This window comes from Periplaneta americana, chromosome 14, assembly GCF_040183065.1.
Source record: "Periplaneta americana isolate PAMFEO1 chromosome 14, P.americana_PAMFEO1_priV1, whole genome shotgun sequence".
In the NCBI taxonomy this organism is placed as follows: domain Eukaryota; kingdom Metazoa; phylum Arthropoda; class Insecta; order Blattodea; family Blattidae; genus Periplaneta; species Periplaneta americana.
This window is the reverse complement of record NC_091130.1, coordinates 150551697-150567934: the sequence shown is the minus strand read 5'-3', so window position 1 is coordinate 150567934 and position 16238 is coordinate 150551697. Positions and strand designations below refer to the sequence as shown.

The following is a 16238-nucleotide window of genomic DNA, read 5'->3' as shown; positions in this document are numbered from 1 at the left end:
AAATGAAGTTTAACATTGTAATTAACATGAACTACAAGATTTCATCACTTCACTATAGTTACAATTTTAACAAATAAATGCTTGATATAATACACACATAACGACACAAACCATTAATTTGTAAAAAAAAAACATACCTATATATGATCATATGCAATATAGTAATAAGATATATTCAGAAGTAATTAATTAATCTTAAACCCAGGCTAACATGTAGATAATTTGAACCTATTTTAATGTCCACAATTTTTTGTGTTTAATTATTGTTATAAATTGAAGTAGATATGAATATTGATTTAGTTTTAACCATCACACAAATAAATAAATTAAAACAATAATTAACTCAACTGTTATTTATTATTTTATTTTATTTGTATACATGGTTTTAATATGTTTATTTTAAGATTGTTTATGTATACTGTATATATTTTAATGGTTATTCCAATCACAGTAAAATTAATGTATCACATGAATATTTCGAATATATGCCTGAAGATGCCAAATAGGCGAAAATGTTAGCATTAAATCTTTTAACTTCAAAGAATTATTTATATTTATAAATATTTGTTGTTGTTTTTAAATATTGATAAGTCATTTCCCCTGAACATATAAATAAATATTCTTTTTATTTTATTTTATTGGGTTATTTTACGACGCTGTATCAACATCTAGGTAATTTAGCGTCTGAATGATATGAAGGTGATAATGCTGGTGAAAATAAAATAATATTCTTACAGTATACTATAAAATAATTGGGGCTAAGAGGGATGAAGTTACAGGAGAATAGAGAAAGTTGCACAAGACAGAACTGCATACGTTCTATTCACCTGATATAATTAGGAACATTAAATCCAGACGTTTGAGATGGGCAGGGCATGTAGCACGTGCGGGTGTAACCAGAAATGCATATAGTGTGTTTGTTGGGAGACGTGAGGAAAAAAGAACTTTGGGGAGGACGAGACGTAGTTGAGAGGATAATATTAAAATGGATTTGAGATTTAAGGTGGGATATGATGCTAGAGACTGGATTAATCTTGCTGAGAATAGGGACCGATGACGGGCTTATGTGAGGACGGCAATGAACCTCCGAATTCTCTAAAAATCATTTGTAAGTAACTAAAGGCTCATTCACAATCAAAATTAAACATAACGTAAACGTTAACTTAAAAATGTAAACGTTACGGTAAAATCAAGAAGTCATACCATCATTCACGATGGGAACATAAACATAACCGCAAAGATACTTGGTAACCATGGAAACATAACGACTCCATTTCCTCATATTCTATCCGATAAAATCTATCGTATATTTCAGCGTTCCACGATTGTGTTCTGTTTGCAAATCACGTAAGCATAGGCATGAAAGTTTGAACGTCTAACGGCAATGTTTATGTCAATGTTTATGTGAATCATTGTGAATGATCCCATTTGATAACATGGCCGCAAACTTCTGTGTTTATGTTACGGTTATGTTTAATTTTCATTGTGAATGGGCCTTGTCTCCGCAAAACGGGGACGTCTGGTAACCTGATCCTATGATAGGAAAGTACGTGTCATTAGCAAACACAGTTTACTTTTCTTGATGATAAGATGGGTTCAACCCTCGAAACTTCATAATATACCCCTAATAACAAATAGAATGAAAGACATACGACCCTTTAGATAAGCGTAAGTATTGGTAATTTCGAGATGCACAGAGAACGAACTAGATAGATTAAGGACCAGGGCGGGCGGTTTCTCTGTTGTTCACCTGAGTGACGTCACGCCCAGGTTGGAGGGGAGGCCGTGGTCGACGGCCGTGGAGCCTGCCGCTGTACCCAGTCGCTTGCAGGAGGCCGTGGAGTGTGGCGTTATTGTGTGGTGTCAGTGTGTGTTGTGCATCAGTTCTGTTCCCTGTGAAACACACCTGGATATCCACACCCGCTCGCCAACTCTGTGTATACACGGGTACGTATTACAACCATCATTTACTTTCATTACAGCACTAGACATATGTTTTAATAGCTGCGTTGGACAGTCGGAACATAACACTATACAAGGGACACACAGCTAATCACTACCGAGTAAGATTAAACTTCCACCTTCTTCGCTGAATTAACAATCCTGAGGTTCGCAAGTGGAGATTCTGTGAGGGTCATGAATTGTTTGAGACGATAATATCTTTGTAAAACTGTACCTCTTGATGACCGTTTTTTTTTCCCTTTATTTTTCTTTCAAAAACGACCATATGTAATGGTTTTTTTAGTAGGTTATTTTACGACGCTTTATCAACATCTTAGGTCATTTAGCGTCTGAATGAGATGAAGGTGATAATGTTGGTGAAATGACTCCGGGGTCCAAGACCGAAAGTTACCCAGCATTTGCTCATATTGGGTTGAGGGAAAAACCCCGGGAAAAACCTCAACCAGGTAACTTGCCCCGACCGGGAATCGAACCCGGGCCACCTGGTTTCGCGGCCAGACGCGCTAGCCGTTACTCCACAGGCATGGAGTAATGATTTTTCCAGAAACAAAAGTTACAGGAAAAATGGCGGGACAGACAGTTCAAAGTTCTACAATCAATTGAAACACAAAAATTACCAAATTTAAAAAATTTCTGGGGGAAAAAAAACAGAGATCGAGAAAGAGCCAGAGATCGATGGAAGATTATCGTTACAGATCACATGGTCTGAAACGAAAAAGTTCGTGATGATGATGATGATGATGATGATGATGATGATGATGATGATGATGATGATGAAGATGATGATTTAAAAAAAGCAAAATAAAAATAAGTTACTTTTCACAAACGTAGCACAAAAGTTCTAATTTATTTTTTTTTTTTTTTCAATTTTCGCACCATAAACGTAGATTTTTTTTTTATTTTAGTTGGTTATTTTACGACGCTTTATCAACATCTTAGATCATTTAGCGTCTGAATGAGTTGAAGGTGATAATGTCGGTGAAATGAGTCCGGGGTCCAACACCGAAAGTTACCCAGCATTTGCTCATATTGGGTTGAGGGAAAACCCCGGTGAAAACCTCAACCAGCTAACTTGCCCCGACCGGGAATCGAACCCGGGCCACCTGGTTTCATGGCCAGACGCACTAGCCGTTACTCCACAGGCGTGGACTAATGGTTTTTCCAGAAACAAAAGTTACAGGAAAAATAGCGGGACAGACAGTTCAAAGTTCTACAATGAATTGAAACATAAAAATTACCGAATTTAAAAAAATTCTGAAGAAAATAAAAACAGAGATTGAGAAAGAGCCAGAGATCGATGGAAGATTATCGTTACAGATCACATGGTCTGAAACGAAGAAGTTCGTGATGATGATGATTATTTTTATTTTTATTATTATTATTATTATTACTATTATTATTATTATTATTATTATTATTATTATTATTATTATTATTATTATTATTATTATTATTAAAAGAGTAAACTAAAAATAACTTACTTTTCACAAACGTAGCACAAAAGTTATAATTCATTTCTTCAATTTTCGCACCATGAACGTATAAGCAAGGCGTAACAAAAACCTGTGATTTTCTACAGCATGTGACATTGAAGATTTTCTTGACGAAAAAGAAATGGGAAAATGGTCTAATTTTCAGAGAGAATGAAGTTTTGAATGTGAAGAATTCATATAGCACTTCAGTTAACTTGAAAATACAGATTGATCAGTAATGTCATTAATTTCAGGGGGTTATTCTTTGAGATATTTCAAACAAAATAAATTAATACAATTTAGCTTGTCTTTCTTTCTTTTAGAGATAAAAGTTCTCTTAAATGAAACATTTCATAGCGTGTTTGGGAAAGTCACTGATTTAATTTCGAAAATGTTCAGTCAATTTAAGACAGCAGTGTGTTGTGATAACAAATGATTTAAAGAATTTAAATTTATTCTTCAAATGTACAGAAATTTGACCCGAACAAATGTAGCTTTTCTTTCTGCAAAGGAATTTTACAATGTTACATTTGTTCAGATGAAATCTCTGATCATTTAAAAGACAAAACTAAAATTCTTTCAATCATTTATTATTATAATACACCGCTCTCTTAAATCGACTGAGCATTTTGGAATTCAATCAATGGCTTTCCCAAAACACGCTATGAAATGTTTCGTGTAAAAAACTCTTGTGCGAGATCGTGCGTATTTTGCTTGGTTTCCGCAGAAAACCAATCAGCGGAAAGTCTAAAATTCCACATTCAGTGTTCCCAACCTAACACACATAACAATTTCCCTCTTCTTACCGCTTAAGTGACATATTCATTTTACTGCTTTAGGCTTTTAACATATTATTTTAGAGACGTTCAATATAGTAATAATTATAAATTGGAAACTTACCACTGCAATTTCACCTAAATTGCACTGTTAATTATTGTTTTTAAATATTTGCAAAAATTAAGTAAACTCTACAACTCCACTAAAGTTACTGCATTCGTGATGCAAGTAACATTAAGGAAGCCGTGAAAAAATCAACAAGATTCCAGACTCATCATAGAATGGGGGAAAAAAAGATAGACGTATATCACGGCCTGCTGGAGTATAGTAAACACAGAAAACATTTTAAAGCAACAATGTTGAAGATAGATATTTTTGTTTTGCAAATTTGTCGTCATTGAACAGAAACCAAGATGGAGATTTCATTGCAACTTATCAGAAATTCGTCTTTCAGGTATGTAATAAACGATCTTCGCACAAAATAATGTACGATACACGAGCGGTATGTTTTCTTTCAATTCTCGGAAATTAAAAAAGCTCAACTACGTTTCGCTCTTTCAAACTTTTCCTCGAACATGAAAACTTCAACATACAGCTCTTGTAACGCATATTACTATTATCCCGAAGAGGAAGCAAAAGCGAGCAAAGTTATATATAACAATTTTTATACATCTTGATTACATAACTTTTATCACTATATCTCTTTGGAAAACGTATTATATATCTTTCACGCGTTAAATAATACGTTTTTCAAAGTGATATAGTGTCAAACTTTGTTAAGTGCTGATGATGGCCAATAGCAGGCCGAAACATAAAATTTAACACGTGAAAGATATAATAATACGTTTTCCAAAATAAACATTTTTGTTTGAAATATATCAAAGAATAACTTCCTGAAATTAATGACATTACTGTATGTTAGGAAATATGCAAAAGTAATTAAGTCTCAAAGTGATTATTAAACACATCAAATAAAGAGGAAGAACACATCAACATGAACACGAATATCGAAAAAAATATTTGGTAATCCAATAGAAAACGTTCGTTATGGCGAACATTATCGAGGACCACTGACAGGTTAGATTTGATTTGTTCAGGATTTTGGTATATCTACCAAAAAACGTAGGCCAATATTCAAGGCATACCAAAAGCCTGAACAAACCAAACCTAACCTGTCAGTGATTCTCGTTGATGTAATTGATATCCGGCCAAGTTACGAAATCTTTCCACGCCGACCAAATGATATTTCGGGAATGATGAGCGAGACACGAAGCGCACGAGAGTTACGAGACGAGACTCGAAAGACAAATGCAACGAACACAGCGAGCGAGAGCGGCAGTTAGTTTTGTTCATCTCTAGTTTACATATCCTTGGGCCCTACTTTGATGACATTTTATATGCTTAATGTCTAAAATTTGCTTTTCGATCTATGAGAAAATAACTGCGTAATTATTGTATTATTATTATTATTATTATTATTATTATTATATCACTATCATTATTATTATTATTATTATTATTATTATTATTATTATTATTATTATTATTAGAATTACGAATTTTCAAAACTTACATTCCGCGATTTGTACGAAATTGCTATTTGATAAATTATTCCTAATATATATTTTTTTTTATATATTTAGTAATTGAAGAGTCCACTGCAAGAATGATGGATGTTATTTGGAATACATTTTGCAGGAGAAGCAATTGAAAGTTTGAAATGCTTAGCGCTCAAAGCTTAACTGTGATTTTCCGATCATTACCGGATAATGACTATCAGTGTTAATGTCATATAAATCTCTATGTACATTCTATATGTCTTAAGCTATGCATTGACAGTCTTTGTTAATTTTCGACAAGAAAGTGACATCCAACATTCTTGCAGTAGACTCTTCAATTCCTTTTTATCTTAAAGGTAACATTTGTATTAACAAATCCTAGATCAGTAAGAATATCTGCCCTGGAAGAGGAAGAAAAAAATTTTTTCGTATATATATATATATATATATATATATATATATATATATATATATGTATGTTAAATATTGATCTACAGTTTCGTGATTTTACTAAGAAAAAAGGACCATGCGAAATTTCAATTAACTAAAGAAATCGTGGAGGGTAATTGTGATTTAAACAGTTTTGAAAAAAAGGAGTGATATTTCCTTAAATTTCGAGGTCGCCCGTATACAAAGCATAACTGATTGATGCCAATAATTAAGATAATATCTTAAGTACAATATTAAATTTAGTAGCTTCAAATTTTACATTGGAAAATGCAGATAAATTAAATACTTAATGCAGATAATGACTGACAATGGTTTTTATATATCTGTAGGGAACGCATGATAGTGACAAATAGTTTTTTTTCTTTAAAATTAGTGGATAGAGATGGGAAAAGTTGTTATTTTCTCGCAACTGTTCAGTTCCATGAAAATACTAGGTTCCAAATAACAGTTCCAAAATAACAGTACCACCATATATTATATAGCCTACGCCGAAGTTCGCTCCACAGCACCAGATCGAATCCCTCGTCCAGTGTTTTTCTCTTTGTGGCCTGATTCCACGTTGTTACCATAGGATCATTCTGTAGGATCAGAAATTAATTTTTACATTATATATATATATATATATATATATATATATATATATATATATATATATATATATATATATTTAATGTGGAAACTGTACCCAAATAAAAAACACCAGGAATGAACGAAACTCCTCCAGAGTCAAGTCCCTAAATTCAGTTCTGTCATTCTGTGAAGCGTGTGACACAATTTATTTTTGTTAAAACCCTTTAGTCAAAGTGTTTATGCAAACATTTCGGTAAAAAAGGCAATAGTATAAGTCGAGGGCCATGAGAAAGTCCAGGAGTCATACTGACAGTATTGACACCACGAAACCAGTTACGTTATACACGTATTAATGCAAGACGCCAGTTCAGGATTAAAAGTTGGTATTGATTTTGTCCCTGAAAATTGTTAAAAGTAGCCAGATCTAGTGACAAAGTCGGTAAATTGATAACACTGCAGCAACGGTTGTCATAATGTAGTTCCATACACGGCCGACTTGATGCTAGCTTCGCTCCAGCTTTGAAAGCGAAGGTATCATCAAGTCGGCCGTGTTCCATAACATAGAGTATATTGTAACATGTAACAGCAAGTATTTTGTATAACAGGTACAGTACTACTAGTATGCAATGTAACAGTGATGGTTTGGAACAGGCCGTTACGTTATTTTATAGTCTTGACTCATAATGTAGTTCCATAATATCGAGTATTTTTGTAACAGCAAGTTATTTTTTGTAACAGCAAGTATTTTTTGTAACAGGAGTATTTAGTGTAACAGTGGAAGAGCCACGTACTTATAGTACGTAATGTAACAGTGGTATTTAGGAACATGTACGGACGCTAAATGATTACATACTTGTGATGCAGTACGATGTCGTAATGAGTCGAGATGTGAATTCCTGGAAATGAAATCTTTTCTAATGCTAAATTGAATTCGTAGATCAGGTTTGTTCGAAGCAGGAAATGTAATGTAATTTTAAATTATTTGTAAATTGGTCACGAAATCGAAATGGATCCCAGTGGTAAATAAAACCTAACCTATTCTTCCTCTTCTGCTCAGCTGAAGGTCACAGTAGTGTTCAATTTCTCCAAAAATGCGTAAATAAAAGCTATAATAATTTTGGCCGTGCTAAAATTCATATTAATAATGTTCCGTCATGAAGAATAATAATCTCATTGTAATGAAATATGAAAATTTACCGTTGTACTTTTTTAAACAAAATAACTTCAATAATACAGTCACGTTTCAACAGATTTTAGTTTAATTTCAAGAATTGGTAATGAAACTAAAATTGTAAAATATTTGGAAATAAAACATAACCTATATATTTTCATCTCCCTTGATAAAATTCACAATGTAGTTACTATAATACAGGCATTATGTTATTTGATAGAATCCTATACTTAATTAACATCAGTTCCAAGATAGTGTGTACATTTTTTAAAGACTATCTTCGTATCTTTACTATTTATCTTTTACTTTAGTTTCCAACATTTATTTCAGTACGACGAAAGGATTCCTAATTCTGCTTTCAAACAGTGGCGCCAACTTATATGGGCTCGTGGAATCCGAGCCCACCCAATAATTTATCGTGTTGTGAGATTTATTTAACTCAAGGCTCGTCAAATGTTTGAGCCCAACTACTGTTGTTCAAAAGTTGGCGTCACTGCTTTCAATAGTACCAAACATGTTCCGTTCTGTGGAACAGGCGTCGTCATAATGTAGTTCCAAAGTGAAACGAGTATTTGTAACCGCAAGTATTTCGTACTAGGTCAGAGCAACACTGTTATTTTGGAACATAGTGTTCCAAGGTGCTGTTACTTTTTGGAACAGTTCCAAACAAGGAATGGTTCCAAAATAACTGTTACGTTATTTTTTCCCCACCTCTATTCGTGGATATTTATAGGAAGCCTGAAATTATTCCTCATATATAGCTGTGAGTTTGTTTGTGTCTTTCTGGCTGGTATTGCTTTTATGGCAGGATATTTTAATGCACGACTTGGTGAATTTTATAGGTATCTTAGATTGTTTTACTAAAACTCCAATTCTAATATACTAGTAGAGTCAAAAAGTACCGGAACTTCGGGTGGCAACGCCATGCTCTATAGGCAACTTCTCTGCCTTGTCCGTGTGGCATGTGACCTACTCTCCAGTAGTATACACTCAGTGTGAACATGTGTAGATACCTTTGTTGCAGATGGCATATAACAATTTACACAACACCGCCTTCAAAGTACTCCCTCTGGGCAGTGGCACATTTCTGCCAGCGTCCATATCACTTCTCGAAACATTTCTGCAGCCCATCTTTAGTCACTTCCCACAGAGCGCTTGTCGCATGAATTTTCACCTCTTCGGCTGACGCGAACTGTCGTCCCTTGAGTAGGGATTTGACCTTTGGAAATAAATAGAAATCGGCTGGAGCAAGATCCGGAGAACATGGTGGCTGTGGAAGGAGAGGTATTTTATGTTGTGCGAGGAATTTGCTCACCAAGAGCGACCGATGTCTTGGGGCCAGAGGTCTGCATCGGACGTTTTCGCTCGAGCGCCAAGTAGTTCATAGCATAATCCGATAGGTAGCGCACATGCATGATGGGTAAAATTGTCACGAGCGATAAATCCTCGAACGGTATAAGCCGAGCGTTAGACATTCGTTCTTGTTACACTGATGAACTGTGTAGTAACATCATAGATGTTTATCATTTCAAAACTTTGCAGTGTTTAACTAACCTCTCCATAGTACAACTACAAAACTTGCTTTAAAATGTAATATAAATGTTGTAAGTAAATGTTTTTTTCCCCCCCCACACGGGAGTGATTTTGTTTTTGCCACATCTGATACATGTTATTGGATGTAAATGTAATTATTATAAACGGAGAACACAATCACGATAATGCAAGAACCGCTTTCTAGTAATAATAATAATCTCTAATAAATAATTAGTGTATCAATCTTTGCGTCTGTAACAGTTGTGCAGCATGATTATTAGTTTTATTATATTTTCTGTGACGTTATCTCTGTACTAATATTGTTATTAATCTACTGCTATATCAATAATATTTTGTAAAACGTTTCTACATTGTCGCAGTATTTAGGCGAAACACTATGTATGGACCTATCATATTATATATGTCGTAAATCAAATATTGAATAATTATTAATTAGCAATAATAACGGTATATCGAAGTTTTTCATACTATTTTATTTATAACTTCATGTTCCTGTTTTGGTACGTTCCATTGACTGTTCCATTAAGGTTTGTCATAAACTCAGAAAATGAAGCCTTAGTTTAACCGTGTGAGCAAAACATATGTGTATCTTATCTGTCGCCTTCCATACAGGATAAGACATGTCGGTGAGATGACCTTGTACTGTGCTATTTATTACGAGCGTATCACGACCGATCGCATCTCACTCGAGGGTGCTACACTCGACCGAGTTCAAGCGAGCGATTTAACCCCAATGCAGCACTCTGGCTGGGGCATTGTCATGTCTTTACCACATGTTGGGTCTTCGTCAACTGCATTACGAAGGCACCGAAGAATTGCAACATACGCCTCCTTACTGACAGTTCAGCCCTCAGGAATAAACTCGAAATGTACGAGACCCTGGATATCGAAGTACACTTCAAGCATTACTTTCCCCTTTCATCGGTCGGCACGGAATTTCTTTTGCCGTGGCGATTTCCACTTGAAGAGTGCGGACCGTAAAGTAAACACCTTGTCTCGTCACTGTGATCAGTCTGTGCGACAGAGTTGGATCCTGGCCCACCCTGTCAATCAGGTCTCCACTAAGCAGTTGCCACTCTTCCCGCTCCTCATCTGTTAGGCTTCTTGGAACAACGTGCTCACACATACGTTGCGTTTTCAAATCATTGTGGAGAATGGACTGCCCAGAACCATGCGAAGTGCATAACAAAGTAGCCATATCATCTATCGACTACGGTCTGCACTGAGTCTATACGCCTGGAGAGTAGGTCACATGCCATACAGACAAAGCAGAGAAGTTGCCTATAGAGCATGGCATTACCACACGAAGTTCCGGTACTTTCTGACTCTACTAGTATGCTGGATATTGTATTTGCATTGCTGGACATTTTAATGCATAAATTAGTCAATTTTATCATCATCAACAACACGGCATGGGCCTATCGACCAGTTCCGTCCCCAATTAGAACTGTTGCCTCCATCGAAGTCTCGGACGACCTACATCTCTTTGCCTTCTGGACGATATTGGAAAGCTATCTTTGGGAAACGCTCTTCCTCTATCCTATCTAGGTGGTGCATCCATTTACTCTGACTATTACACTCTTACTACGTCATACTACTTTTGACGAATAAAACGGTACGAAAGGACGTATTTCAACCAATCATGGCTGCTTATCGCACAATTTTATCGCGTCCCTAGCATTTGTTTAATTTTATCGCGTCCCTAGCATTTGTTTAATTTTATCGCGTCCCTAGCATTTGTTTCTTTGTTTGCCGACATTTGAAACTGCGCTGATCTGGACGTCAAAATATATATATATATATATATATATATATATATATATATATATATATATATATAATTACAAACCACTCCAGTCGATGCACAGCAGTTTCAAATATGACTCGCATTGGCATTTAAGAACAAGAATTAATAAAAATCACAGATCATACCTATGCATCTTCTGAAATCCGATTTACAAATAAATGAAGAGCACCATTCGGAAATCCTGAATAAGTTGAATACACCATGTAGGCCTAAATCAACGAGTTCCACTTCTATTATGCACACGTCCAATATAACATCAATTGAACCACCAACCACATTCAAATTTGAAAATTGTACATTCAATAATTATTCCTTTTAAAATTATTCATGTTTATTTTTTATGTCATCGTGGTTAATTAAAACTTTTCTAACACTTGTGTATATTAGTTAGGTTATGTTATAGCTTCTGCTATATGATATTATGGATAGTCACGTATCAGAGATTGTTTAATATTAAGATTTATTGAAAATCATCTGTCAAGTGACGTTGATTATTGGGATTCGGATAATTGAAGTGGAATGTTGCATTTTAATAAAAATGAAACTGAATCAACAAAGCCTTCTTGACTAGTAACATTGCCATCGTGTATAATAAATAGATCGAGAACTTCTCGACGAGAAGGCATTGCTCACTACTGCCATCTAGCATGCATCTAGCGTAATATTTGGAATGTTGAGATGGTACAATAATACATTTGAAGACAGTTGTATTTTCATAAGTCAATTAATATTTTATTGTATTGGAGTACTTCGTTACTTCTAATCTTTATATACTTTCTTCTAATCGTGTAATAGTCAATTAAATCCCACTCGAGTTTTGATTTTCTCTAGATAAATCAAAACGTCTAGTGAGATTACTGTTGATAATCCTTCAAGAGTTGATTTAATTCTTCTGTCTGTAGTTCATTTCTTATCTCTTCGTTTCTCATATCTTCAAGTCGCGAAATTCCTGCTACTGATCGCAGAAATTTCATCTCAGAGGCTTCAAGCCGTCTTTTATCTTCTTTTGTTAATGTCCAAGTTTCTGCGCCGTTTAGGAGTATTGGTAATGCAACTGATTTGTACAACTTCATGTATGTATCTTTTCTTACTTTGTTTCCTAAGGATCTTCTTAAAGTTCCACATATCCATTGATATTTATGTAGCTTTTCTTCCATGTCCATTATTTTTTTATAGATATCTTAAAGTTTCTTTTACAGATATAAAGCTAAAACTTTATATTAAATTTCTACTCTAAGAAAAATGAAAAATCTTTTCTTACCCTCGAAGGTATATGTTTAAGAAAGTGAACTATACAAATTACTGCATAGTATTATGTTTGCATTGCTGGATATTTTAATGCATAAATTAATCAATTTTGTAGATATTTTACAATTTCTTTTAAGGATATAAAGCTACAAATTAATGTAAAACTAAAGATGAAGCTAGTCCACAAAGGGGATATGAGGCATCGTGGTAGAATTTCCTGCATTCACGAAAAATGAAGAATATTTTTTTTTTACCCTCGAAGGTGTATTAAACCCCTTAAAATTTTATCATGGTACCATTCTGCTGTTCTTTATGTCGTCAGTGATATGTAAAATCACAACTTCGATTAATTTTATTTCCTAACTGAATTATTCTTCACTTCTTTTCACCTATTAACATTATTTTAATCTATCGGCGTGGCTCAGGCAGTAGCGCGATTGCCTGCTCACCCGGAGTCTCTCTTGGATGTCGGATCGAATCCCGCTTGGACTGATTATTTGGTTAGTTCTTTCCGAAGTTTTCCCCAACAGCAAAGCGAATGTCAGGTAATCTATGGCGAATCTTCGGCTTCATCTCGCTCAATAGCATTTCGCTATCACCAATTTCATCGACGCTAAATAAACCAGTACTTGATACAGCGTAGTTAAATAGCCAAGTAAACAAAATATTTTAGATTTTGCAGTGCAGTTTTTCGTATCACATTTACAAGCGAATTTGTAGAATCGATAAGATAGAAAAATAATTCGATTGTGTTCGGGTAAAGCGGGTTGTGATTTTTTGTGCAAACGGAGTTTTGACTGCCTCCGTGGTCTGTTGGTCAGCATGCTGTCTTCCAAATCAAGAGGTCTCGGGTTCGATTCCCGCGCTCGGCTCTCGGTGAATTTTTCTTGAAGAGGAGGAATTCCCTTGGTGTCTAGAGTCTGGAAATTAGTATGAATGTGAGTGTGATTGTGAGTGTGCCGGGTTAATATTAATTAACCAATAATCACATATATAAAATTACATCAGGACTGTCGCTGGGCAGTAACCTGAACACACGTTTCAGCATCACATTGTTGACAAGTAACTCCATCTGTTAGCACAATCATAAAGCATCTAATAGATGCTATAGAGTTACCAACAACGAAAAAAAAAATGGAGTTTTGTCCCCCAGGTGAATACACAAGTTAAATTCTACTAGTGGGTGTGTAAAGAAGAAATTAATACTAGCAGTTGATGTATTTTATTTGTGTAGAAAATTATTTGTAATAAGAGCTTCAAGTTTAATTTTCATTTATATCAAAATTTATTTTTATGACTTAGGCACTTAGGCCCTATCTCTCTTTACTAACGAATTATTCTTGTTAACTTTTAATGATATTTTATGCTCGACCATGCCGAAATGTAGTAATTATACACCTGGTAGCAGTCCTTTAATGCATGTCATTAAAGTACACCTACTCATTAAAGTACAGGTGTTCTCAGCCAATGACAACTCAGCTTACAGGTGTTCAGCCAATAACAAGTCAGCTTTGTACCGTTATAAAACCGCAAATATCGATTATTCTCGGATATGCAATCGAAAGAGAATTAGCGAAAAGTCACGGAGGCTGGAAATCCAATACTGTCGCAGAAGGTTATGTTCTGTTACTATAATAATTAGCGTTAATTGTAAATAATATTCAAATAAATTCAACTTGTCATCTCGATTTTCAATGTCGAATTCAATAATCAAGGTTATACCAAGCTTAACGGGATTACACAAGGTCAATGACATTATTGTTCCTCGGAAAAAATCAATACTTTCGCGTCTGCGCACATCTCACAATTCACGACCTAGAACAAGGTCAATTCCGATCTTGTCAGATACAAATAAAATGTATACATATGAATAATTTCAAGATAGAAATATGGTCGAGCATAACAAGTCGTGTGAAACTCGCCTATAATGGTAATTAAGAAGCTCGTATGAAAATTATGAAACTCGCTTGCGCTCGTTTCATAAACATCCATACTCGCTTCTTAATTACTATCATTATAGGCTCGTTGCATAATGTACTAGGTTCAAAAAGTTCCCGGAATTTTACTACCATTTTTCGTATTAATATATAACAAGGGATATTATACATTTGTTTTGTTGGTAACATTCATGATGTCATTTCCTTAAAGTTTGTTGATAATGGCGATTGTTGGTTTTGAGTTGTAGGCAATTGTTTATCATAGTGTTTTGTTTGTTCGTCGCATTTTGTAATTATGTCCACAGAGCAACGTACAAACATGAAGTTCTGTGTTTTGTTACACAAAACTCCTGCAGAGACATTAAGATTGTTGGAAGAAGCATATGGCGAAGCAGCAATGAAAAAACTCAAGTGTATGCCTGGCATAAACGCTTTTCTGGTGGCCGCGATAGCATCAAAGATGACGTACGCAGCGGCCGACCAACAACTGCAACAAATGAAGCAATCGCTCAGCGTGTGCTTAATGTTGCGAGGGACGACCGACGTAAAACCATAAAAGAGATAGTAGCAGAGGTCGGAATATCAGTCGGAAGTGTATACAATGTTCTTCACAAGCATCTCAACATGCATTACGTGTCTCAGAAGTTAGTTCCGAAAATGTTGTCGGCAGAACAGAAAGAAACAAGAATGACTCTTGCTGGGGACATGATCAGTATGGCTGATGAAGATGGTGATTTCTTAAACAAAATTATTGCTGGTGATGAAACTTGGTGCTACTTGTACGACCCAGTCCCTAAACGACAGTCATCTGAGTGGAAATCGAAAACATCCCCTCGGAAGCAGAAATTTCCTAGGGACACTTCCAAAGGCAAAGTTATGTTGGAAGTTTTCTTCAGGGTCTCATCCACCATGAGTTCATTCCAGAAGGTCGTACTGTAACGAAAGAATTGTACGTAGAAATCCTCCGTCGCCTCCGGGACGCAGTGAGAAGGAAACGTCCAGAGAAGGAAACTGGTTCCTTATGCATGACAATGCACCTGCTCATCGCGCAATTATTGTAAAGAATTTTCTTGCCAGGCACAACATAACTGCTTTGGATCACCCACCATACTCTCCTGATCTCTCACCACCTGATTACTTTCTGTTTCCCCGTCTGAAAAGTCATCTGAAAGGACGGAGATTCAATGCTGAAGAGGTTATCGCAAACGCGACGAGAGCACTAAGACGGGTTTCACAAAATGGCTTCCAGGCCTGCTTCCAGGAACTCTACACGCGTTGGCAAAAGTGTGTTGTTGCGGAAGGCAACTATTTTGAAGGGAATGCTGTAGAATAGTGTTTAAGGTACGTTGTTTCTATGATACTAGCAAATTCCGGGAACTTTTTGAACCTAGTATGTATTAACACTTGGTCTTCTATGCAACATATAGTCTTAAATTAATTACATTTGTCGACAGAATTGATAAGTTTATAGAATTTTTAGTTCAAAAATACGTTAAGTAGAGAATTATCTGTTACCAGAAACTCAATTTCGCAGAAAAGTGTAAGTTGAAGACCACTCCTTTGCGAGGCAGAAGACTTCTTGATGCTCCGCAAGGAAACCTGAACTGGATCCGAAGCTAGGCTTCTTGGAATCGGACTCTCGGAGACCATTAAGAGTCGGTCTGCGCGTGTTCTGAGAACCAGGGCTAGGTCGTCGCCAGTCTGATTTCGTATGTGTCAGCCACTAATGTA

At 35.5% G+C, this 16238-nt stretch overlaps 1 protein-coding gene across 2 annotated transcripts in view; it reads left to right on the top strand.

The window, feature by feature from the left end:
* The first annotated feature begins 1797 nt into the window (after window positions 1-1797).
* Window positions 1798-16238, top strand: part of pot (papillote) — a 273880-nt gene continuing 259439 nt past the window's right edge. For both annotated transcript variants that reach the window (XM_069846305.1, XM_069846307.1), the window contains exon 1: window positions 1798-1947. The gene's annotated coding sequence lies outside the window, so the exon portion shown is untranslated. The remainder of the gene's footprint in view (window positions 1948-16238) is intronic.